We start from the raw sequence: 27,578 nt of genomic DNA, 5'->3' as shown, positions 1-27,578 counted from the left end.
AAATGTTTCTACCTATAAATAGTCATACATTTGGCAGCATTGCAGCTACTTATATCTACTATCAATGCAAGTATTAGCCAAATATAATTAGGTTAATAACTTTAAGGATTCTCAATATTGCAAGCAACAGTTGTCTATACTATTGAATAAAGACAAAGATCACATGCCTTCCATGAGTTACCAGTCTGGCATGAGTCAAGTAACAGTAGAGCAAGTCTGCAGAATTATTTGAAGGAAAATCTGAAACATTCCTTTTTAGCAAAGCACATGTGCCCAACATCAAAGTGAAAATCAGACTAATTTTCATTAAAATACCCTTGCATGCTGGCCAAGGCTTAATCAGCTTGCTCCTTTGACTCCATCTGGATTCAGCACTATACAGATTTGACATTAAAAGACTGCTCATACAAAAGACTAACTCTTTTTATGTGTTTATACTTAGACCAGAAGCAGCAAATATAAAATTCCACCTATAATAATGACCCGTGAAAAAGGGAAATCAAATAACCTGAACATCACTTCTAATGGTAATTGTTTAAAAAAACTGCAAAACATGATTATATGAACTGCCTAAAAATTAAAGTAAATTATCAGATGAATGTTAACTTTATTGTTAATAAAACGATATAAATGCAAGATATTTTATTTATTGATAGAGATTTTCATGCCACAGCACTTTACAAATTTCAGCCCCAGTCCTGTAGAGGGATCCATTCCCGTGGAGCTTTGTGTGTGTGCAGAGTCCCTGAAGTAAATGGGACTCCACGGGTGAATCCGCATGCTTAATACATACACGTGGATCCACCGTAGAAATGCTTCCACCTGGAAGGTGCAACAAATCAGCTATTTAAGAGTACACAGCAATGCTACACAATGACTAGAAGCAAAAAAACAACAACCCCAAAACCAAAAAAAAACCCTCCTCTTTTCCACCTGAAAATACAGGGAGAATTTAATGTAGGTGGAGTGTGGTAATTTGACACATTAGACACATGACTAAATCCTTGCACTTTTGCAAAAAGTACCAAAGACCTAACGGTGGCCAGAAGTAGTCAGGGTGGTGGGTTTTTGTTTGGTCTGATCCTAACAATGGCAGCTACAGCAGTACAGTGCTCTTATGATGCTAGGGCACTGGTTCAGTACCATCAGAGGAAAGAATGCCCCCTACTAACTTACCAACACAACTTCCTGCAGCTGTTTTAGATAAAAAGCATTGCAGATCCATCCAGCACTTAAATACTATGGCAATGGGGCAGAGAAAACCCTTAAGATTGTATTTTTCACTAAGGACTGAACTTGTTTGGCTTCAAATTCCTAAGTTTAAAGTGGATCACAAAGCAAATATAGAATTGCCATCTCTACGTTTTAATGCACAGCTTTCAATTGCCTTCTCCTTTTAAGATTTTAAATGTATAGTCCTGCAAGAACTGGAGACTTGTTGGCAGCTGAATGTCCTTCCTCTTCACAAAAGGATGGACATCTTCAAGTGGGTGAACACTTCTTCCCTTTCTCTTACATAGCCCTCACAAACGAGTTCACAGAGCCTTAATGTCCATTTTATGGCCATTACTTTTTACCCTAATGATTCTATTTTAAAATGTACCTGGGTATTCTTGATGTGAACAACCAGTTAGTTAGTTGCCAGGCCAATATTAATCCCTCAAGGTATTTTATATACCTAATTTAAAGCAATAGGAAAAACAAAATAGGATAGAATGATAAGTTCGGGAACTATTAGTTTTTGGAAATGAGGTTTTTGCAACTAACAGTTTTTGAAGCAATTCGCCCCAGAGTGAAGAAAGCCAGATAACAGTATCCCATATGCCATCCACGTGCTCAGTGAGAAAACTAAAGATTAGGTAAAACGTTATATTACTGAGGTTCATTCCCCAAATCAATCTTCTGAATCATCATTGCAATTTACATATACAAAATAGCTGGGTTGGATATCTTTCTATCGTACACAAAATATTCTCATGATTACCATTGCAGCGTAGTGCTATGTCAAAATGTCAAGATATTTGGCTATGTTTGCAGCAATATTTCATGCCTTTAAAATAAGATTATCATCAGATTAAAAAGCATTACACACCCCCAAAATATTCTTGTATGTTAATGCCAGAGACTATTAGATCTGTAAGAAGCTATTGGCTTGTGTATGCAGGACATTAGTGCATGGTAAGAGAGTGTGAACTCTGCCGTCTACTAGTTTGCCAGGCAGTAACATCCCAGGGGCACAGCTACAGAGCACTCAAAGTTCCATAGTGCATTCTGACATACCCCTGTTTAAACATCAAAGCACACCAAGGAACTTTTAAAGTGTGCTATAGCAGCATCCACATGGGATTTTACTGCACGGAAAGCTAGTGCGCTGTAGATTCACACTCTGGGTTGCCACACATTTACAAGCTGTTTAGACAAGGTCAATATTTACTTTACACCATCAATGACATTTGTTTGCTTATATTCAACCTTGCATTCAATTTGGAAAATATGAATAGACTACTGAGTTTTTCACTTTTGTTTGTACACAGTATCTAATCAATTTAACAAGAAGGTTTTAGTCCAATAGCACAATGTTTGCAAACAGTGGGTGAAATTTTTTAAGGCAAACAGTTTATTGGGGGGGGAGGACCGTTTGGGTCAATTCAAAACTATTCATGAATTTGACAAATAGTTTTGGCCATTTACAAAACAGCTAGAAGAAGAGGAGGTGATGGTGCCCTCCATTATAACCTTTTATCCAGTGATTAGGGCACTCACCTGAGATTTGGGAGACCCAGGTTCAAATTCCCACTCCGGAAAAGACCCAAAACAGACTTTTTCAATTCACTAAACATTCTGAAAAGTTTCAGATTCAGTTCAACCGAAACCTATTTTTTAAAACATTTTCGGAACTGTCACCAAACCAAAAAAATCATTTATTCACCTAGCTCAATGTTTAAATCATTTGGTGTAAGGCTGACGCACTCCATACAGCTGCTAAGGGCAGTTTTTGGTAGCAGAATACAGAGCAGCAGTTTGGACAGTGAAATTACTGCTAGCTGAAGGCATCCAAATACAGTTGCTTTTGCTGACGTCCTAGAAATGAAGCTACACTTATACATTGTAAGCTCTGTTGTTGCTTCTGGTTATTATCTTGCACACAGACTAACAGAAATATGTGCACACTATAAACAAAAAGAGATAGGGAATCATCTGTGTCCACTCATTTTTCTCTCAACAAACAAAAAGCCCACTTTATAAAACTAAACTCTTCATGACAACTAAGAAGCTGTTGCAGGTGATGTGTTCCTTCTTCCTGAAGTGAGAGAATACAGCTGAAGTGTTATCGTCCAAAGGCTAAAATGCAGAGACCATAAAAGTGGGTATTTACAATAGGTGAGACAGTAAGCCCTTAAGTTTCAAGATTTCAGCAAATGCTTGCTCCATGTGAGAATGAATTCCTGTAACATGATGGAGTTGATGATTTACAGAAAATGGGGATGTGGGAGGAAAAAGAAAATAAATGCTGCAGTGGCAAATTAGTGTAACCAGTTTCTGCAGAACAGGTTTAGAGGTAGACACTGATTAAATCTGCACAGAGAAGTAAAAGGAAATCTGAAAGAATGCAAAATTTAAATAAAATACGCATTCCTAAATTAATCTGCAGCATTGTACAGCAGCTTAAATGTGAAATTCCCATAAGGAATGCAGCATGCTCCAGTGGACAGTACAGGACTAGGGGTCAGGATCCTGGCTTTGCCAACATACACGGTTTGATCTTACTCAAGTCATTTGACTCCTCTATGCTTTAGTTTCCCTCATCTATAAAATGTACATAAAGATATCTACCCTCTGTAAAGTGCTTTGAAATCTCCTGATAAAGCATTGTTTAAGTGCAAGTATTACTGTTCAAAAGAATAAGAAATCTGCTTCTAATTCTGCCACACATGGTAATAAAAAAGGACAGATGAAGCCAAAATTTAGTTCAGAATATTTGAACATCCCAGCATACAACGGAATTTGGACCTAAGGCTTGGATTCTGACCCATCTCTACAATGAAATGCCACCTTTGTGTATTGGTATCTGAAATTAAATCCATTCCCATATACAGTCTTAGAACATATGCTCAGCAGAGACCATGGCTCTTTGTGTCTTCTGAGGATGAACAGAAGTTTTATTTTAGTTCAATTTCATACTAGGAATCAGAATAGTTAAGAGACCAAATGAAAAATAGTACATAAATTCAGAGAACAGCTCTTTGCACTGTAGCTCAGTATTCTGGAATGTGTATATATTATATTTAAAATCACACTGGATATTTTTAATCAAGATTGCTAGTTTTTCTAAAAATATGCTTTAGTTCAAACAGGAATTAATTCAGGGCAGTCCTGTGGCCTATGTTATACAGGCAATCAGACAAGATGATTGCAATGGTCCCTTTTTGCCTTATAATCTATGAATCTCATAATGGTATTGTGGAAATAAATGCATTAATATTTGTGAAGAACTCCGATAGTCTAGTGATGAGTGCCATAGAAAAAAACTATGAGGAAATTAATAGTTCTGTCTGCAGGCCAGGACTGAAAATGTGTAACAAATAAGACATAGGGCCACACATTGAACAACTGAACATTGAAAAATCTCCATCATCGGAGATTTTTAGGAAGAGGTTAGACAAAGACTTGTCTGGGATGATAATACTAAAATAATACTTAGTCCTGTCTTGAGTGCAGGGGACTGGACTAAAAGACTTCTCAAGGTTTCTTCCAGTTCTACAATTCTATGATTCTATGAACGAGGAAAAAATAAAATATTGTATAGCTGCTTGCTACATGATCACCATCTAGCCTGTACACTGACTGAAGCAGGGGTTCTGTGGAAAAAATAGTATGTGATCATGTAATTAAATGCTTATACACCACAGGGCAAAATTAAGGTTACACAGGCACCCTTAATTCTGACATTTCCTAATGTTTGAGTGCTTGACTTTGCCATCTTAATAATGTTCTTTTAATGCAGTTTTGTGTGTGCATGCATATGTGTGTCATAAGAATAGGAGAGTGGTGATGGCCTTAACTATAGCAGTTGTGAAATGACTGCATTGTAACCTCACCTCTTAGCAAAATATTTAGCTCTTAAGGATACTACTTTAATGGAGGGATCATAGGTAGAGACGACTTCCAAAACATAGTGTCAAGTATCAGGGGGTAGCCGTGTTAGTCTGTATCTACAAAAACAACAAGGAGTCTGGTGGCACCTTAAAGACTAACAGATTTATTTGGGCATAAGCTTTCGTGGGTAAAAACCTCACTTCTTCAGAGGCATCTATGCATCCAAAGAAGTGAGGTTTTTACCCACGAAAGCTTATGCCCAAATAAATCTGTTAGTCTTTAAGGTGCCACCAGACTCCTTGTTGTTTTTTCAAAACATAGCTTCTAAGTGGAAAAAATGTTCTTAAACCTCTCTACTGTCTGGAAAAACCAACTGACTCCACTATTCACAGTAAAAATTTAATGAACTAAGTTGAAAGCTTCTGATAAATCCACAGAAAGAGTTATGCATGTTCTATCATCAAAGGCAATAGCAACATCATTGACAATTCTGGAATGCTGGCCGGCATCAGATGGTGCACTAAACCAGATTACCTAAGTAAAATGTTGAATCCATTCAAATGCCATCCAAGTTGACTGTTTACAACGTTTTCTAAGATGTTAGAACAAACTGAAATCAATTCTAACATCTTTACATAAACAAAAAACAAAAACAAATGTTCAGTGACAAATTAAATGCAGGTAAGACTTCAGAAAGTAAAATATACACTTGAATGCCATGTACGGTATTTTGTATGTTACTGTAAAATGTGTATTTAGAATTATTTGATTTCTGTTCATTTTTTTCCTGCTTATTAAAATAGCAAAACACCCAATAAACTTAATCACTACATACATTTTTAGTAAGACAAAATAGTTATGATATTTATTAATCACAAGTGAATTGTACCACAGTCAAAGAGGTCATTTTTCAAAGCATTTCATAGGGATTTAGTCATGTTATTCACATTAAATGTTAATGGGAGGCATGCAGCTAAATCCTCATATGCCACACTGAAAATATACCGCTTGGCATTCTCTGAAGATGTGCTATTTATTGCAACTTTTTTGAGGGATTTGGGGGGGGGGGGTGTTGGATGGGGTTCCCCCCAAAAAACTATTTAAAAGTAGGACTATTCGTGATTTACAAAAAGACAAGTCTTCATAGTTTCCAGAAACCCAATAGAAGTGAAGCAAAGAGTAAGTAGGCAAATAGAGGTTTATTAAGATTATGCATACTTGGTATTAACATCTATTTTAACTCATATCTGAGGAAAACCTGATTTATTTACTTGTTTGGATTTATTTATTTTGGTGGTGTTTTTTTGCCAGTGATAACCTTCGATTGGCTTCAATAAAATTGACTCAGAGAATCAACAATGGCCCATTAATGTTTCTATTCTGTATTTTAAAGAGCATTTATTAAAAAAAAAAAACAGATTATATCCTCTGCAGTGGTAGGAAACACAAACTATTCCTAGGCCATCTAAATAATTTAAACATGCCTGTTTAAAATTCATGAGATTACCCTGGAAGAAGGCACTTCTTTAGCATTTTCATGTGTTATGAAGGAATGATTACTTACAGACTGGCTGATGACATTACTGGAGGGGAAGGAGTAATATTTCCAAACCAAGTTACATAAATATGATTAACATAAATGTAATCCATTCAGTAGTTCAAGCAGAAAAATAATGTTTAGGGCCAAAACTCAACAAAGCTGGTGCATAAGTTGTAACTTGCACCTGGAAAGCACACTCTGCCAGAGGGGGGAAATTCATTCCTGTGGAGGGTAAATAGTGGTTACTGTGCTGTCCTTGCTTGTCTAGACCGCAGGAAAATGGAAGCAGTTTTAAATTACAGGGGCTCCAATGCAAATTCACAAACATGAACTTCTGCAGGAAACCACAGACTCAGGCTCCATTGGGCAGGTTTTATTTTGTATCAGTCCTGCCCATTTTTGGAGCTGAACTGACCCCAATATATGGAGGCATACACACATGAAGATGTAGCAGCTTTCAACCAACACAGTCTGGTTTCCAGTACAATTTCCAAGGAATCAAATCCCTCTACTACCTTTTACACGAATGTAAATTCTTCCACTGACATTTGTTCCACAGGTGGCTTTAGTCCTACTTACCTAGTTGCCTTTTTATTTATTTTATTAATAGTATTAAGAACTATCTCATTTGTCTCTTTACAGCATATAACAGTTTTAAATTTGCCATCCAAAGACCTGTTATATACTCTTTACAGGGTTCATTTGCATTTTAAGGATTAAAATAACTAAACAAGTTAAAACAGATACTTAAAATAATTTCTGGACTTTTGCTAAAGCTATTTTTAGTACAGTACTCATTTTTGCATCTTAGGCTGTTTGTAAATCCATTTCTTATTTAAAAACTATATTGATCTAAGGTACAGTAATTTATCATAAAAACATTGGTGTCAGGGACATATTTTATCATCTAAGACTGTGCTGAATTCTAGTACGTCTGCAAATGCAGACAAAGATGTTACTAAAATGAATTCAAATAGTAAGCAATCCAATTCACTGACAGTTGTTCCCAACATAAGAGGACTGCCCCAACCATAACTTTTTAATTCCCCTACCTTCCCCACTGAGTTCTCTGTTTTAGTAGTTTTGTGGACTGGACCATAGTTTGAAGCAGGGAAGTACAATCCAGATGAAAATATTTGCAGCCTGCAGAGTACTGCAAGGCCCTGGAGGACTTTAATACTATCTTGCCAGGTGGCCAATTTATTTATTTTACACACGTGCACATGCACACCATCTGTTAAAAGAACTTTACTGTTAATGTTGCAAGGTCAATCATTCAAACATTGGGAAATGCCCGAATTAAGGTTGCCTGTGCAACCTTAATTCAGTCCTCTTGTGCATATGCATTATGATATAATCTTTAATTACATGATCGCATATTATTTTTTCCACAGGTCCCTTGCCTTAATCAATGCACAGGATGGATTATGTTCATTTAATGCGCAGCTACTGAATATCTTGTTTTCTCCTCATTATTCAATGTGGAGCCCCATGCCTTATTTATTTCATATTATTCAAATCCTTCTCTGACGACAGAATTATTAATTTCCTTCATGGGCTTTTCTATGGCGCTCATTATACAATATTTCAGTGCTTCACAAGTATCAGTTAATTTATTTTCACAACACCCCTGTGAGATGAAGGGCTATTATTATCCCCATTTTACAGATGCGAAACTGAGGCACAGATCTCTGCAACTTCAGCTAATGGAATAACTGATGGCCATAGTTGGTTGCCATCCTCTGTAGATCAGCATTAACGGGGGATAAGACACTTTGCCAGTGGGTTTCACAGATATTTTCTAACAGCAAAGGAATGGTGACACTCAGGAAAAAATGCTTACTAACCTATTCTCAAAGAACAGTTACAGATGCGTTTCACATGTCCATTCCACTTCAAGCGTGTGCACGCCCTCTGCACTAGAGAGTCAGAGATTTTCCTTTAGCAGGACCTGTCATGGGGGCCATGTCTTTGCTGCTGCTGCTGCCTTGTGCTACTGCTGCCTTGTGTTACTGCATGATGGAATAAAGGGCAATGCCAACCCGACCATCCCCCAGTTCCTTCATACTGGATAGAGTCCGATATGGAGGAGAGAAGAGAGGGAGTCTTGGAATGGACATATGCGACACATCTCAAAGAACTACACAGTTACAGAACACATTAGTAACCATTCTTTTCTTCGAGTAATTGCACATGTTCATTTCACTTCAGGTGACTCACAAGCAGCTCAATCTGGAGATAGGTTTCAGAACCTACCTGAACAATGACTGAAGGACTACTTATCCAAACTTGGCATCATCTCTGGAATACTGAGATAAAGCATAGTGAGTTGTAAAGCTCTCTACTGATAACCAAGCTGCAGCTTTACAAATGTCTGTGGTAGGTACTTGATCCAAAAAAACCTGTGGAAGCTGCTTGAGATCTTGTAGAGTGCTACCATTCTGCTTGCAGGGGATACATCAGCAATGTTAGCACAGATGTATGCAAGACGAAATCCATGAGGAAATCCTCTGCGTCAAGACTGGAAAGCCTTTCATCCAGTCTGCAACTGACAAGAAAAGCTGGGATGACAATCTAAAAGACCCAGATCTGTCCAAGTAAAAAGCCAACACCTTCTAACATCCAAGGTATAGTCTCTCCTCATCCTTACAATAATGGAGCTTAGGAAAGAAAGTTGATAAGTATATGGCTTGATTGAGGTGGAACGCTGATATTACTTTAGTCTGGAATTTCGAATGTAGGCATAAGTAAATTTTGTCCTTATAAAAAATTGCAAACTGGGGGTCAGCTACCAATGCTCATAACTCCACCACCCTTCTCAAGGAGATAATAGTTACCAAAAACAGTGCTTTCATAAGCAGATGAAGTAAAGAGTAGGTAGCCATTGGTTCAAAAGGCGGACCCATCAACCTTGTTAGCACCAGATTTAAGTCCCAGGGAGGAAGGGATCCAGACACGGAGATATAAGCTGTCCAGACCCTTTAAGAATTTAAGTGACATAGGATTAGAAAATACTGAGTGGCCCGTAATTGGAAGGTGGAAAGTGAAGATACCTGCCAGGTGAACCCTGATGGAACTAATGGATAAGCCTTGTTGTTTCAAGTAGGACAAGTAGTCCAAAAATGTTGGATAGAGGTGCAAGGACAAACTCCCTTCTGCTTTGACCATAAGGAGAATAATTTCCACTTCAGCTGGTAAGTGTATCTAGTAGATGGCTTTCTACAATTTGGGAAGATGTTCTGCACATTCTCCAAACACTCCATCTCATGAGAAGCTAACCATGGAGCATCCAGGCTATCAGATGGAGAGCAGCAGGGTTGGGATGTAGGGATGACTGTGGTCCTTGAAGATCGGGTCAGGTTCTGAAGGCAGTCTCAAAGGAGCCCTGGGGGATAGGCTCAGCAGACTGAAGAACCAATGCTGGCAGAGCCATGACAGTGCTATGAGGATCATACAAGAATGATCATGCTTGAGTTTGAGCAACACCCTGGGAAGAAGTGGAATGGGAAAATAGGCATGCAGCAGCTTGTCCTTCCAAGATTACAGGAAAGCATCTGTCAGAAATCCCTGAGACCTGCCCTGGAACAAAAGACCTGGCACTTTGTTAAGACAAGTTGCAAAGAGGTCTATGTGAAGGATACACTTGGTTTGAAAAACGAATCTCATGATATGCAGCCTGAGATACAGCAGGGATCACAAGTGAAAGATCTGCTCAAGCGATCTGCCAAGCTGTTCTGAGCACCCGGAAGGTGGGAGGCTTTGAGATGTATTACACTGGTGATACAAAACTCCAAAGATGTATCACCTCCTCAGAGAGATGATCTGATCTGGCACCTCCCTGCCTGTTCCCGTAGAACATCACCACAGTGTCGTTCGTGAAGACATGAAGATTTTGTCCCTTGATGAGAGTGAGAAAAGCTTGATAGGCCAGATGAATAGACAGCAATTCCCACATGTTTATGTGGAGATCCAAATCTTGTTGGACCCACAGACCTTGAGTTCTTAAGTCTCCTAGGTGAAGTCCCCAACTAGAGAAGAAGTGTCTGTAACTAGAGTTAATATGTGAAAGGGAGGGGCAAAGGGAACACCCATAAACACATTAGCCAGATCTGTCCACCACACCAAGGAGGTTGGCACTCCTGCAGTGTCAGGACAGCTGGGCAACCAGCAGAGGCTCAATCAGGAGTAGACTGAGGGTGAAGCAGGCAGGGGCTGGAGCAAAGAAATGACCAGGCACAGGCTGGAGTAGGAGCAATCTGTCAGAATTAACAGGCAGCTAGGAATATCTCCAACAAGGAAGCAATGTTGAGCAGACTGGAGTAGCTGCTTTCATTAGGAGCCTATACACCTGCCATGGGGTGACCTGGTTAGACCCCTGCTTGTGGACTGGCTAGACCCTTAGGACTCTCCGGCTCAGCGATGACTCCTCAAATTCAGAACACTCATCATATGCAAGTACCTGAATCAACATGTCCAGTGGATGATGAACTAAGGAGTACGAGGACTTTAAACATCCCTGAAATTTCCTGAGATGAACTCTGGCATTCCAAACCACATACATACAAGAGACCATGTGTCCCAGCAGTCTGAGTCAATTTCTCTTTATTGTAAGCAAATGGGCTTTGAGATCTATGGAAATGCTTAACACTGTCTAGAATCTGGCTTGCGATAGGGATGCCCTGGCAACTGTAAAATCCAGAATCACCCCCATAAATTCTGTTTTCTGAACTAAGGAGAATATTGATTTGTCCTTGTTTATCAACAGATCTGGAACACTGAAGAGAAAACCGTTACCTACCTTTCATAACTGTTGTTCTTCGAGATGAGTTGCTCATGTCCAGTCCATGTCAGGTGTGTGCGCGCGCCATGTGCACCATTGCCAGAGATTTTCCCCCCACTGGTATCCGTAGGGCTGGCTCTAGCGCCCCCTGGAGCCCTGCACTCATGTGCTGGTATAAGGGGCGCCACCGGCCCCACATCCTCCCAGTTCCTTCTTGCCATCACCTCTGACAGCAGGGTAGGAGAGAGGATCATGGAACAGTGACTTACAAGCAGTGCCTTTGGAGGTGGGCTAGTTCACGGGTGTATTGACTGGAACACAGCTCTCCCAAAACTGGTATCATCTCTGGCCTGTTGGATGATGGCATAGTGGGATGCGAAGGTACAAATTGATGACCATGTCGCAGCCCTGCAGATACCCTGGACAGTATCTGTGCAAGGAATGCTGCTGAAGACGCTTGCGCTCTTGTAGAATGGGCTTTCAAGAGGCTGGAGGTGGGACCTTCGCCTGTTTGCAGCAAGCCTGGATGCAGGCTGTGATCCAGGACGAGAACCTCTGGAATGACACCAGGAGGCCTTTCATTCTATCTTCAACAGCAACAAAAAGTTGCATGGATTTGCAGAAGGGTTTTGTCTTGTCAATATGAATGGCTAGGGCCCTTCTAATGTTCAGAAAATGCAGACGCCTTTCCTCCTCTGACCTGTGTGGTTTCAGAAAGAAGATTGGCAGAAAAAGGTATTGGTTACTATGAAACTGTGACACCACCTTCGATAGAAATGCTGGATGGGGACGTAGCTGAACCCTATCTTTGAAGAAAACAGTATAAGGAGGTTCCCGAGGTCAAGGCCTGAAGTTCCAATCCCCTTCTGGCCAAAGTAATTGCCACCAGGAAAGCAACCTTCCACAAGAACAGCAGCAGGGAGCAAGATGCCAGGGGCTCGAAGGGAGGCCTCGTGAGCCTGGATCAGACCCCAAGGAGGAATTGGGTCACGAACTTGCAGGTAGAGACGTTCCAGCCCCCTGATGAACCTGCTTCTCATCTCATGGGCGAAGACCGATCTGCCTTGGATTGGAGAATGGAACACCGAGATGGCTGTTAAGTGGACCTTGATTGATGACCATGATAGACCTTAGTGCTTCAGGTGAAGGAGATACTAGTCTAGGATGGACTGCAAGGATGCCTGAGCCGGGCAAAGGCTCCTCTCTGCTGCCCAGCATATAAAGCGATTCCACTTGGCCAGGTAGGTGGCTCTAGTAGAGGGCTTTCTGCTGTCTAGCAAAACCTATTGGACTTGCTCCAACCATGCTCTCTCCTCTGGATTCAGGCAGGCGAGGTTCGGATGGAGGAGTCTCCCATGATCCAGCGAGATCAAGTCAGGTCTGGGCAGGAGCGTCAATGGGGCTGTGACTGCAAGATCTAGAAGCATGCCGAACCAAGACTGATGAGGCCAGGCTGATGCAATAATGATAACCTTCGCCTTGTCCCCCTGGATCTTCAGAAGGACTCTGTAAACTAGGGATATTGGAGGGATGGCGTGCAGCGGGCCGTCTGACCATGACTGTAGAAAGACATTGGACGGGGAACCTTTGTCTTGACCGTGCCTCATGCAAAAGCGAGGACATTTTGTGTTCTGAGTGGGGGCAAATAGGTCCACCTGGGTAGTTCCCCACCTCAGGTAGAGAGACCACTCATGGTGAGAGGAGAAAGACTTCCTGAGGTGATCCGCCAACACGTTCCGCTGCCCAGGGAGATGAGATGCCTCCAGGTGAATGGAATACTTCACGCAGAAATCCCATAACTCGAGAGCTTCCTGGTAGAGGACCTTGGCCTGGAGCCTCCCTCTTTGATGACAGGTGGGTTGGGCAAGGAACACTTTGCAGGCCAAGCGTATTGTCCTGAGCTCCTTTACATTTATGTGTAGGGATAGCTTGTTCTGCTACCAGAGACCTTGGTTCCTGACATCGTCAAGGTGAGTCCATTACCCTAGATTCGATGTGTCGGACCCCAATGTTATTGTGCACCAGGGGGATGCGAAGGGTACTCCAGACATAACTGAGGCCAGACCCAACCACCACATCAGGGATGCCAGGACTGGCAGTGGGATGGTAAGAACCGAGTCCAAACGGTGCCTGTTCATGGAGTAAACTGAGGCAAGCCACATCTGAAGCAGTCTGAGATGTAGCCACGCGTACTGTACCACGTAGGTACATGCTGCCATGTGTCCCAGCAGCCGTAGACAGACACGGGCGGTCGTCAATGGGTTGCCCAACGCCTGGGGTGATCAGGTCCGCCATAGCTTGGGAGAAATGCCCAGGCTTGAGAGGCATCGAGCACCGCTCCTATGAATTCTATTTTCTGCACCAGGACCAACATCGACTTTTGCTCATTTATTAAGAGGCCGAGCACCCGGCAGGTGGCTCACACTTGATGCTGTGCTGAACTTGAGCTCATGAGTGGCCTCATATCAGCCAGTCATTGAAGTATGGGTAAATCTGTATGCCTCAAGGCCTGAGGTAGGCTGTGACTACCGCCATTCACTTTGTGAAAACTTACAGAGCCACCGACATGCCAAAGGGAAGCACCGTAAATTGGTAGTGGCTGTGGCCCACCACGGAAGATCGAGATGTGGAAGTACACATCCTTTAAATCAAGGGCGGAGTACCAGTCTACTGGATCCAGGGAGAGAATAATGATGATTTGGATTTGGATGATTTAGTTGGGGATTGGTCCTGCTTTGAGCAGCGGGTTGGACTAGATGACCTCCTGAGGTCTCTTCCACCCCTGATAGTCTATGATTCTATTCTATGAGTCTATGAATAATGGAGGCCAGGGAGACCATGCAGAACCTCAGTTAGGATAGGCCAGAGGTCCCCTTTCACCTTGGGAATCAAGAAGTAACGGGAATAAAATCCCTTCCCTCTCAGTTCTGGAGGAACTACCGTCACAGCCCTGCCTGCAGGAGGGCTTGTACCTCCTGGACGAGAACTTGCTCATGAGAAGGGTCCCTGAAGACGGACAGGGAAGGGGGGTACAGTAGAGTGTTAGAGACACACTGAACGGTGTACCCCTATGCTATGGTATAAGTACCCAGTGGTTCAATGTAACTGATGACCAAGCTGAGAGGTATGGTGAAAGGTGGTTTAAAAATAAAATGGGGAATGGATCTAGGAGGGAGACCGGTAAGTCTTCCCCGAGCATGCCTTCAAAACGCTTGTCTATATCTGCTCAGGAACTGGCTAGTGTCCTGCTGAGTGGTGGTAGAGGATGGCTGGCCCTGGTGGCGCCTATAACCTTTTCCTCTTCATTTATATGGCTCATGTCTGGGTGGCCCCGAGAACCTGGGTGGTTGTTGTGGTCTGAAGTGCTTCCTGGAGGTCGACAGTTTATAAAGGTCTTAAGACCACGGCATGGCCCTGGAATCCTTGAGGCCGTGCAGTTTGGTGTCCATCTGGTCTGAGAATAACAAGGTTTCCTCAAATAGGAGATCCTGCACCAACTGCTGAACCTCTTGGGACAGTCCTGATGACTGCAGCCACAAACTACGCCTCATAGTGACTGCCGATGCCATTGTCTTGGCTGCCAAATCTGTTGCATCTAAGACAGCCTGGAGGGATGTTCTGGCCACCACCTTTCCTTCCTCCACGATGGACGTGAATTGCTGCCATGACTCTTGATGCAGGGAGTCCTTAAATTTTCCCAATGAATCATGGACATTCAAATCTTATCTCCCCAGCAGCGCTTGCTGATTCGAGATACAAAGTTGGAGGCTAGCAGTGGAATAAACCTTCCTACCAAATAGATCTAGGCGTTTAGCATCCTTGTTCTTCGGGGTAGTGCTTGTTTGGCCCTGTCTATCCCGCTCGTTAGCGGTGGAAACCACCAAAGAACCCAGGGGTGGGGTGCAAATACATATATTTGCATCCCTTGGTGGGAACATAGTATTTTTTCTCCACCCTTTTAGAGGTCGGGGCAGAGATGATGGGGTCTGCCACAGTGCCTTTACCAACTTAACTACCCCATTATGCATTGGTAAGGCCACTTTAGAGGGAACAGTGGCAGCCAGAATATCAAATAGTCTGTCTGTGGGCTCTTTCAACTCCTATGCCTCCAGGCCCAGGTTGGTGGCAAAACTTTTAAGGCGCTCTTGATAGGCCCTAAAATCGTCTGGAGGCAGCAGGTTAGCGGGACCTGTGATTGGCTCATCTGGGGATGAGGAGGAGGATGCCACTGGTACTGAAGGAGCTGAATCCTCTACCGCCTCCAAAGCAATCTCTATCGTAGGTACCACCGGGGTCTCGGTACCACAGTCAGAGTCTGAGCCCAGCCCTGGAACTGGCTATGGTGGGGCTGCAGCCTCTCTCTCGGAGATCACGAAAGACTGAGGATGAGAGAACTGCCTGAGCACCACAGGGAACCCCAACGGGTTCCAGCGTTGCCAACGCATGGGCCACTGCCCCGGAGATCATACGCCCATAGATGGTCTAGCACCGGAGTCCAGTGCATAGGCAAGGAAATACGTGTATCCCTGCTATCCCTGCTTTCCACCATGCATTCTGTAAATAATTGCAGAGCAACAGACAGGCTGAAGGGTAGGACTGTAAATGGTAAATGCATGGAGCAGCACAAAGCAGCAAAGGGCAAATGCATGTTGTTGACTAGAAACACTAGGAATCTCCTGTGACTTTGATGAACAGCCACATGGAAATACGCATCCTTCAAGCTGAGGGCAGCATACCAGTTGCCAGGATCCAGGAAGGGGACGATGGAGGTCAAGGTGACCATATGAAATCTTGTTTTCTTTATATATTTGTTCAGATTTTGCAGACCTAAGATGGGTCTGAACCCTTCTTTTGCCTTTGGAATCAAAAAGTAATGTAAATAGAAACCCTTCCTTCAGAGAAGAGGGGGAATCTTCTCTATAGCTCCCAAATGGAAGACTGGATCTCCTGGAGGAGAATAGCCTCGTGAGAGTGGTCTCTTAAGAGGAATGGGTTAGGGAGTGGAAGGGAAGGATGGAAATAAAGTGCAAGATGTATCCCTGCTCCACAATACTTAGAACACATCAATCTGTGGTAACATGGGACCAAGAAGATAGGAAGATAGGAAGTGGGATAGCCAGTCAGAAAAAAAATGAAGGAGAAACTTGCAAGAGTGGATCTGGTACTCTATCCTCGACAAGGTAGTCAAACATACTGCTTGGAATTTCTAGACTGCCTCCAGAAACCTGCCACAGATGAAAACTGAAGAGGTAGAGGTCTCCTCCTATGTTTTTTTCCCCTTTGGCAGAGCTGCTGCTCTCCTGCTCTCCCCTTATGCAGCCCAGGTGGGGAAAGTGACATGGATGCAGGGAGCCCTGATGTCGCTCCTCGCTCCCTCCCTCACAACCCCCCCAGGAGAGAGCGAAGGAGCAGCGTTCAAGGGGGGGAGCGAGCAGCAATGCCAGCTGTTCTGTGCATCCAGGTCAGTTTCCCCACGGGGCACAGTTGAGGGGTGCAGGGGTTAGGGGCGCAGGAGGGAGAGTGCAGGGGTTGGGACGCAGGAGGGGGGCACAGGGGATGAGACAAAGGGAACACAGTTTAGGGGTTGGGGAGCCTGGGGAGCCCACAGGGACCAGGGGCACCAAAATATAAGTTTGCCCAAGATGCTATTTTCCCTAAGGCCAGCCCTGGAAGCAAGCCAACACGCTCCAACTACCAACCACAGGTGGTAAAAAGGAACTGAGGATGGTCTAAGATGGCTCCACCCTTTATACCATCATGGAGCAGCACAAAGCAGCAAAGGGCACATGCACCACACCGACAGGTAACACTGAGGGAAAAAATCTCTGATTAGTGCACTGCGCGTGCGCGCACCCACCCACCCACCCCTGAAGTGCAATGGACATGTGCAATCACTTGAAGAACCATCTTCAGTTCCATCCCGGGCTCTGGAGGGGAGTGTTCTCTAGTGGGCACAGACTCTTGTGCATCTTCCCCCTAAGTGTGACCCCTTCTGCTCCATCCCCTCCAACCTGTCCCGGTCCTGTCTCTACCCTAACCCTCGCTCCTCATCTTAGTCCCATTTGCTTAACCTAGGCAGTCCCAGTTTCCACTATTCACTATTCTTATCACTGTCCCAGTCTCCTTGCCCAGCCATTGCCAGCTCCCTGTGTGTGCCCTCTAGCTCCTTGTCCTGACAGTCCTATCTCCCTTCCTGCCAGCTCCTCATCAGATCTCTCTCTCCCACCGCAGCTTTGCCTCCAATCATCCTCCACCCATATTCCCAATCCCCACTGACTCCCAGTCTCAATTGCTCTGCCCAGGCTACTCATCCAGTCTCAGTGCTCCTCCCCATCCCACCTTCCATCTCCTTTTTCCAGTAACTTTGCCCCGTCAGTCCCAGTTTCTCTTTCATACTCCGGTTTCTCGTCAGGTCTGTATTCCCCCTGCACCTCCTCCATCTCACCCCACGGGTTCTAATCCCAGTCTCCTTGCCCATATATCCTCCTCCTCATCCCATATATCCCCTGTATTTATGGCTCCCAAACCCTCCTCCATTTCCCTCCCAGGATCCTTGCTCAGCCAGTTGCAGTTTCCCCCCAGGTCCCAATCTCCTTGCCCAGCCATTACCAGTTCCCCACCCCTCAACTCCCAATATTCCTCTCCACACCACCAGCCTCCTCCGCCTCCCCCAAGGCTTTTTTGTACTAATCTACTTTCATCCCATCTCCCTGATCTGGGTCTCATCCCCTTTGCATTCAAATTGGACAGCTTCCTCCTCCCATGCTGCCTGGGCCCAGCAGGACACTGAGAGTGTAGGAGACATTCTCCCTGCTCTTAGTTCAGATGCCCAGACCTGGCACTGCCTGAAGCAGCCCAAACCTGCAATTGCAAATCTTTCCCCACACTGGCACTTTCATTGCACTGCAGCAGTGTCCACGCATCATTTTATGGCAGGGTAAGCTGTTGCAATGTAGATTCACACCTTGGCTTATCACACAGTTACTTGCCATATAGACAAGCCCGAAGCAGTTAATTATAGGCAGTGCAGGTAGTACCAGCTATAGTTATGTTTCTATTATAAAACCCTGTGTTCAGTTACTTTTAACTTTGCCAAATTTTAACCATTCAGGCTGAAATTTCCCATGTGGGGTATCTGCTTCAGGCTGAATTAAAAAAAAAAAAAAAAAGTTTTAGCTAAAATGGTTCTGCCATTTCTGAGGAGATTCGTAACTTATAAGTGCTTAACTTTACAACCTTAACTTTAACATATTTTCTTTTGTTTTTTATAAAATATATGTGTTGATTAAACTTAAACAATATGGAGAATCAAAGCTATAACAAACTCCCTCCAGTTTGAAGAAGCTCTTGTGCCAAAAGCATTGTAACCATAAGTAATAGAAATAGTTTGGACCATAATGTGTATTTTATACAGAAATGAATGTACACAAAAACCTATTTAACAAATAATTAAGAGGCACAAATGTTACAAAGGTATTTGTTTTCTATTTTAAAACATTTAAACATACCAGTTAGAGTATATAAGGTCAACAAGCAATCAGGTGAACCAAGATGTTGTAAGGACTAAGTGACCACAATACTAATTAAATGCTGGTTAGCAGTCACAAGGAGACAGAAGAGTGATTCTAGCTTACCAATTGAAATGAACAGAATGGAATTATTGATATACAGCTGTTTTGTCCTACTGTTTCATTAACTGCTACATTCATCCAAGCAAATCACTAAAATTGGTCTATACCACTGTGTAATGGATTGATTAAACTAATTTATAAATTATCAAAGAATGCAGAGAAATTCTACCTGAATGAACACATTTTCAAAGGAAGAAAACTGAGAGAAGTTGCAACTTAAAAGGTAAACAGAGATATGCAAAAATTGGCCAAGCGCTATACCTTGAACTTTATAAATACTATTACCTAGTTGTCTTTATTTCTTCCTCTCTCTATTATTTTTAAATTCTATTTCAGCTAATGAAAAGTATAAATTTATAATAATTCAAGTGTGTAATTTAGCTAAGCATCATATATATAAGAACCATGAGAAATGTGGTGCAATAACTGGTTAATTAAAATTACTCAACTAGTTTGTATTTTATACCGTATGGTTCTCATATATCCAGTCAGCCAAGGAAACACCATTGTCAGTGTTACACCCACCAGGAGATCTTTGGAACACATCAGGCTTCAGGGGATTATTCCACATAGCCATAACGTTGGGTGGTATCAGATCCTACACTGCAGAAGGAGGACAGGTACACTGGAGAATGTCTATGGCATTCCATGATTGCAGAAGGTAAGGCATTCCCTCCATTTCGCTCTCTCCTCTCCCAAAGTAAGAATCACAATTATCTCCAAACCTGGTAGAGTACAGGATGACTGTGGGGGATCCATAAGCCAGATCAACACAGAAGTTTAGCTAGCTAAAACCCAGTAAAATCTAAAGAAGTCACATCCTTGCTACTAATGGAACTTTGTTCAGGCCACGTGGACTCCACTTTAATAAAGAACACCACTTAATCATTATAGTCAGTCTGACTGGGATAAAACTGAGTGTTTTCATTTTTAGTATTAATCAGCAAGAAGCATAATTCACAGGACATCTTAATTTCAGTAATCTGTTACACAAAGAAGCCCAGTTAAAATTCTAAAATGTAACAATAGTAAATAGCAAACACTATGTGTCAAAATGTTATGCAATGAGCTTTTCAGATGATTTAAAAACAAATTCAAAAGAAATAAAAAAAAGAAACAGATCAAAAATGTGTATGATGAAGTACATGCACTATATTGCTATATTTTAAATTGTACTTTCAACCTTTAAAATACAAATTATTTCTAAAAGACACTCACTATCCTAAGGTTTCTATTTATTTCCATCCAAAGTATTTAAAAGAAGTCGATATGCTAGAACAGTAATTATTTAAATTCTCTCCTGTGGCAAGGAATTTTTGATTATTATTATATCACAACTAGAATTGATCAATCCTATAACACTGTGGAATAAGATAAGAAATTAAACCAAAAGTCCAGTGTGCTGTTAAAGTTTTTTTAAACATGGAAATTTAAAAATTGGAATATAGTCAGCTTAATGCCTGTAGGGCGATGTAAAGTTTAACGTTTCCATAACATGTGTTTTTAACTGAATGCTGTAGAACAGAGCAATTTTCAAAAATATGGAACAAATTCCAAAGTTTGTAATCTCTCTTTACTTCCTGGCTTTTGCACCCCACCCCAACCCCCAACATGGCATCCGACTACCTTGTTAAAAGGAGTTAGAGCTGAAATAAGGGAAGATTGCTCACCAACAAACCTATTTGTCATATCCTCTCTTCTCTTCTCCCACTCAGCAATAGCTCTTACAGACAGTATTATGGCTTCACCTATTGGGAAGCAGGAGGCAAAAGGTCTGTCAATCAAAGACAATATATAAACTCTATTCTGTCCAGTGAGAAAAAAATATCTAAAACAGGATGTAAGATACTAAGGTGTAGGCAGTACTGCTGGGCTGGTGTCGTGGAGTCCAGAGGCGGCTACAAGGCAGTGGTCAGAGTAGTTGTGAGAGCTGAAATCAGAAGGCAAGAGTCAGGGTAGAAGTCAGGCTGGGGTTGGAGACCAAAGGTCAGAGAGTGAAATGAGGTGACACAAGGCAAAGTCTGAAGCTGCAGCGAGCCAGAAGTCTGTGTGGTTGCCCAGACAACTTTCTGGGGCACCCTTCAGGGTTAAAAAGTAAGAGTGGTCCAATCAGAGCACCACATGGTGCTGCTGCTCTGGCCCTTTTGGGCAGTACTTCCTGCAGCACCTAACTGCCACAGTGGTCCTTGGATGTGGCTCTGCATGACCTCCTGGGGGCGATGTGGGAACATCAGTTGCCCCAGGCTTCGCTGACCTAGATTCTAGTCCTGTGGATCCTTAAACAGGAAAATAGCAAGAGATGAAAGAAAATAATTGGCAACACCCCAAGTGAGAAGGCGGGAGAGATGGAGGACAAGAGAAGAGAGAACTATGACAAACAGGATTACCTGTAAGCAATCCTGCCTTGTCATATAGTACATCCCAATTCTCCCATTTTACCTGGCAAAAGCCCTTACAGACAGCAACTGTATCCCAGAACTTATCTGTACAGTAGCCAAATGCAAGAGTCTGCAGCAAAAGACTGGACCATCTGGCAGTGGTGGGTGAAACTAAGTGGCTGCCTTGTTAGTAGTAGAAGCAGGTATTTAAACTCTCCAAGCCCAAATTATTATCATTACCCAAGAGCGGTGACACTTCTGACATGACAATGAGATTTCATAGCTTGGTCATACAAGAACAACATTCTTGCTCCTTCTGGGCAATAGCAGGTGGCCTTGTCTTTATTACAGTTCTGAAAACAAATTTTTAAGAGTTTGTGTAATATCTAACATGACCATCCACTCAGGGAAAAAAAACAGTTGGACACAAAGGGAAATTAGGGAGATAATCAAGTAATTCAAATCTCTCACTGTTGCAAGAGAGAGATTCAATAGCAACTAGAAGTACCTCCTTGAGAGAAAGCCATTTCAGAAATGCTTCTCACAATTTCAAAAGGGGCACCTACAGACATTTGAAAAACGAATGACAAATGTCTGAGGGCTAACAGGCCAGTACTTCGGCAGTTGCAGGAGGAAGCAGTCTCTTCACATTGAGATGGGAACCAATGTCCTCTACCTGAATGGTCTGCATATCGCAGCAATTGCAGGAAATTAACCTTGAAGCCTCCACGTAGATAGTAGAGGACTTAAGGGAGCATAATTGTACATTCATCCCTCTCTCTAATACCTAGCAGGTGAAGGAATTGTCAGCTACTACGGTGATAAGGCACTATAGAAAACCCTAAAATAGAAGGAAAGATAGATGTCCCAATTTGAGTGTACAAATTTAAGTCCAATTCCTCAAGGACAATAAGGCCATTGTGGAGAAACTAAATTAATTCTTTGCATCAGTCTTCACGGCTGAGGATGTGAGGGAGTTTCCCAAATCTGTGCCATTCTTTTTAGGTGACAAATCTGAGAAACTGTCGCAGATTGGGGTGTCGTTAGAGAAGGTTTTGGAACAAATTGATAAACTAAACAGTAATAAGTCAGCAGGACCAGATGGTATTCACCCAAGAGTTATTAAGGAACTCAAATGTGAAATGGCAGAACTGTAGTTCTGTAGTTTGTAACCTATCATTTAAATCAGCTTCTGTACCAAATGACTGGAGGATAGCTAATGTGACGCCAATTTTTTAAAAGGGCTCCAGAGGTGATCCTCGCAATTACAGGACAGTAAGCTTGATTTCCGTACCGGGCAAACTTGTTGAAACTATAGTAAAGAACAAAATTGTCAGACACATAGATGAACATAATTTGTTGGCGAAGAATCGACATGTTTTTTGTAAAAGGAAATCATGCCTCACCAATCTACTAGAATTCTTTAAGGGGGTCAACAAGCATGTGGACAAAGGGGATCCAATGGATATAGTGTTCTTAGATTTTCACAAAGCCTTTGACAAGGTCCCTCACCAAAGGCTCTTAAGCAAAGTAAGCTGTCATGGGATAAGAGGGAAGGTCCTCTCATGGATCAGTAACTGGTTAAAAGATAGGAAACAAAGGGTAGGTTTTCAGAATGGAAAGAGGTAAATAGTGGAGTCCCCCAGGGGTCTGTACTGGGACCAGTCCTATTCAACATATTCATAAATGATCTGGGAAAGGGGGTAAACAGTGAGGTGGCAAAATTTTCAGATGAAACAAAACTACTCAAGATAGTTAAGTCCCAAGCAGACTGCAAAGAGCTACAAAAGGATCTCACAAAACTGGGTGACTGGGCAACAAAATGGCACATGAAATTCAATGTTGATAAATGCAAAGTAACGCACATTGGAAAACATAATCCCCACTATACATATAAAATGATGGGGTCTAAATTGGCTGTTACCACTCAAGAAAGAGAATTTGGAGTTATTGTGGATAGTTCTCTGAAAACATCCAGTCAATGTGCAGCAGCAGTCAAAAAAGCGAACAGAATGTTGGGCATCATTAAGAAAGGGATAGATAAGAAGACATAAAATATCATATTGCCTCTATATAAATCCATGACACGCCCACATCTTGAATACTGCGTGCAGATGTGGTCGCCCCATCTCAAAAAAGATATATTGGAATTGGAAAAGGTTCAGAAAAGGGCAACAAAATGTTTAGGGGTATGGAACAGCTGTCATATGAGGAGAGATTAATAAGACTGGGACTTTTCAGCTTTGAAAAGAGACAACTAAGGGGGGGATATGACGGAGGTCTATAAAATTATATCTGTTGTGGAGAAAGTAAATAAGGAAGTGTTATTTACTCCTTCGCGTAACACAAGAACTAGAGGTCACCAAATGAAATTAATAGGAAGCAGGTTTAAAACAAACAAAATGAAGTATTTTTTCACACAATGCAGTCAACCTGTGGAACTCCTTGCCAGAGGATGTTGTGATGGCCAAGACTATAACAGGATTCAAAAAAGAACTAGATAAATTCATGGAGGGTATTGCCATCAAAGGCTATTAGCCAGGATGGGCAGGAATGGTGTCCCTAGCCTGTGTTTGCCAGAAGCTGGGAATGGGTGACAGGGGATGGATCACTTGATGATTACCTGTTCTGTTCATTCCCTCTGAAGCATCTTGCATTGGCCACTGTCGGAAGACAGGATACTAGGCTAGATGGATCTTTGATCTGACCCAGTATGGCCATTCTTATGTTCTTATTCCTTCTCCAGGAGGAAACACCCCAAGCTACATCCTCTGAAAATCCTACAATGAAATACCATCTTCATTCAACTTCTAGGATGTCAAGTCTAGGTGACATGAGCTGGGGAAACTGACTTGTCTCAGGAACAGATGCTCCAGTTGAAGGGCATTTATCAAGGATGAGAACTTGGTGATGCTCCTGTGCTCAAAGGTGAAGAGCAACAAAGGAGGCAGTAGTATCATTTCTGACATGTCTTATTTTTCTCAAAAGTTCTAAGTCAAGAGGAGAGGAGGGGAACACTATCACAGTTCCTTGCCTCAATCTCAAGCAAATGAATATATCCCTCAAAATTGCGATTGCAGCTCTTGCCAGGACTCGTTTAGCATGGTTATTTTGCTGGAAGCACACTAATAAACTGTTGGAGACCCCAGGAAAGTGAAGGCTCCACTCACTCATACTTGCTAGAGGTACAGGCGAGTCTCATCTTACGCAGGGGTTCCGTTCCGCGGTTAGCGCGTAAAGCGAAAACCGCATATAGTCAAAATTACATTGAGGTCAATGGCGGGCGGAATCGCCCGCACTACAGGTACAGTATTAAAATTGTTATTTTTCTCTCTTTTTTTGTCGACCGCGTAAAGCTGAAATCGCGTGCAAGATGCGACAGACCTGTACACTTTTCTGAGGCAGACAGGGATAGAGGCACTGCTAAGGTACAGAGACTGGGGAAGGAGAAGGACAGAACATGGTGCTGTGTTTTCCATGCTGCCCTGTTCATATATGTTAGTTCAGTATGGCTGTGTACTAGAATAGAGAAGTTCCTAAGATTGCAGGTCCAAAAGAACTGCCTAAGGGTATGTCTACACAGCACAATCCTGATGGCAGTGTGTAGAGTACATACACTGCATGCCCCTCTAGAATGGGTATAAACAACATTCTAGATAGTGAGGGACTGTTTAGGCATATAAAGACATGCCAAAACTCTCTCTCTACATGCTCAAGCAGTTCCTCCCACATCTATACTGCTATTTTTTAGCAGTGTAATGTCCTGGTGCCTCCCCACTACCAGAGTCTTTTCATGCAGTGAAGAAGCAGTCACAAAAGACTCCAGCAGCAGGGAAAGACTCTGGTAGCAGGGAGACAGTGGGGAAAGGCTCCGGCAGCTCCCCGTGGCAGGGAAAGTGGAAAGTTGCCAGAGCCTTTCCCTGCCACAGTGAAAGACTCATCAGTGCGGAAAGGCTCCCTCAGCTCACCGCTGCATCCCCCTGGCCAGAGCCTTTCAGTGCCATATTTAGCTACCCACTGTAGTGTGAACACAGCTTGTTTTTTGCTGCAGCATACACTATATGTCACCACCAGAGGTGTGCAATGTAGATATACCTTAATGCTGCAACATAACAATACTGAAGGTACACCTTCTAAGAAATGAAAGATGCCCAAGTCTAAGAGGCAGGTAAAGTGATGATGCAAACCAGATATGGGTGCTGGAGAAGAAGTGCAGACCCACAATAATTGGAGGGAGAGAAGCACCAAATATGGTTGACTTCTTGATAGACTAAGAGAAGGAAAGGACATCTTCCATGGAAAAAAAATTAAAAAGTACATTTGAAGGAGGATGGCTAAAGGTAGACGCGAACCCACAGGACAGGGTGCAAGCCAACTGCAAAATGACCCAAGAATTGAAAGATCCGCCATGATGAAATCAGAACAAAGGAAACTGGAAATATGAGATGTCTCTGGATAGAAGATGCTGCTAGCACAAAGAAGAAGAGAAAACTCCTTTCTCTGAGAAACCAAACAATCATAATATGGAGTGAGGATGGTGGAGAAAGGGTCTTCATGGGACCTCCATATTCTATTATGTCTTCATCCACCCAACTCTTTCCCTCCCAGAATCTAAAACTCTGGGGAGGTTCTGCCAATTTTGTCTTTGCATCTACCTCTACATTCCTGGTGAGAAGCCACCTGATGCTGGCAAAGAGTGGAAAGTTCCATGGTTCTGGCCCTCACAGAAATAACATCTGTAGAGAGAGAGATGTCAAAAGAAATGGACATGTAGGTAGAAACATTTCCAAAGTCTATGTGGAGGGCTCTGGTAACCAGTATAGAGTGGGTTGTAGTCAAGACAACCACTGCAACATCATAAGCCCTATGAGACCTCATTCTGGCCTCTGTTGAACATGGGACCACATCTATGGAAACTTGGAACAAGAACACAGAAACAACTTGGCATCTACCCCATAACACTGGACAACCAGAATCTAGATTATCAGACAAAGCCAGGTATTTCCATGCTATGAGGTAGGCACTGAAAATTTACTTTATGCTGGTTCCCATTCCTCAGAAGCCACATCCTGGATGGTAAAGTACAGCAGGAAGAATGCTTTTTATTTTTTAAAAAGAAGTTTGGAGTCTTGTAGGCCCAGAAAAATGAATGTCCTGTAGAAGTGATTCCAGCTCTACAAGACGTATCAGTATCCTGGAATTGAAGAATGCTGGGGTTGGCCAGGATGTGCACTGAAATCAAGGCTAGTTATTGAGAGGTTAACACCTTCAAGGCATACAAAAGGCACAATGGAGAGAATGGGGCTCTCATCTTAGGCCATGTCTACACTAGCAAACTTACAGTGGCACAGCTGTACCGATGCAGCTGTGCCGCTGTAAGATCGCTCATGTAGCTGCTCTACACGAGCTCTCTCCGTTCAATATAATAAAACCACCTAAATGAACAGTGACACAACGCTATATACATGAGCACTTACGCTCGCAAAATTTATGTCACTCAGGGGGGGTGTTTTTTCCTGAGCGACGTAAGTTTTGCCGACATAAGTGAGAGTTTAGATGTGGCCTTAAAATGCTGCTCTATCCTAAAGTGACTGGGGGGGTGAAGGGTTGTGGAAGTCCATATTCCCTGAATCTCAGTGATTTCAATTTCCAATTTCCTCAGGTTACAAGTAAAAGATTTGTTTCCTCTCACTTTCCCACCCCCTCCACCCCACTGCTCCCCCACATAACTCCACAAGCTCATCCTGGGTTCTGACAGTCAAGCTGGTTTCTCTCCATCTCTCACAACAGCACCACAAATAAAGGTTAGGCTCAGTTAAGCCCTTAATTAAACCTATGCAATCCTGCAATCTTCAGATGTTGCTAGGAAGGATAGGGGAATGGATTTATTTTTTATGTTTGGGATTTTTATTTGTAAATAAATCAAAAAAGTCATACCACTCACAAAAATTATCCTAGATAATAAAGAATCTTACTTGGATTTTGGGTCACAAATTATTTATGTAGAGAAACTATTGCATTTTAGTAGCTATAGCATAACAGTGACGTTGATCCAAATGCACCAGCATCTATCTTGGTTGCACATGTATCATAGTAATTATGCATGGAAATGAACAAATTAGATATCTTCCTAGTCACTTGCCAGTGTAATT

General features: G+C 42.6%; 1 protein-coding gene across 1 annotated transcript in view; it reads right to left on the bottom strand.

Moving 5' to 3' along the window:
• RAD54B (RAD54 homolog B) overlaps positions 1-27,578 on the bottom strand; it is a 114,516-nt gene that overhangs the window by 43,859 nt on the left and 43,079 nt on the right.

This window comes from Emys orbicularis, chromosome 2 (assembly GCF_028017835.1).
Source record: "Emys orbicularis isolate rEmyOrb1 chromosome 2, rEmyOrb1.hap1, whole genome shotgun sequence".
NCBI lineage: Eukaryota > Metazoa > Chordata > Testudines > Emydidae > Emys > Emys orbicularis.
The sequence above is the reverse complement of the archived record's forward strand: the minus strand, read 5'-3'. Positions and strand labels throughout refer to the sequence as shown.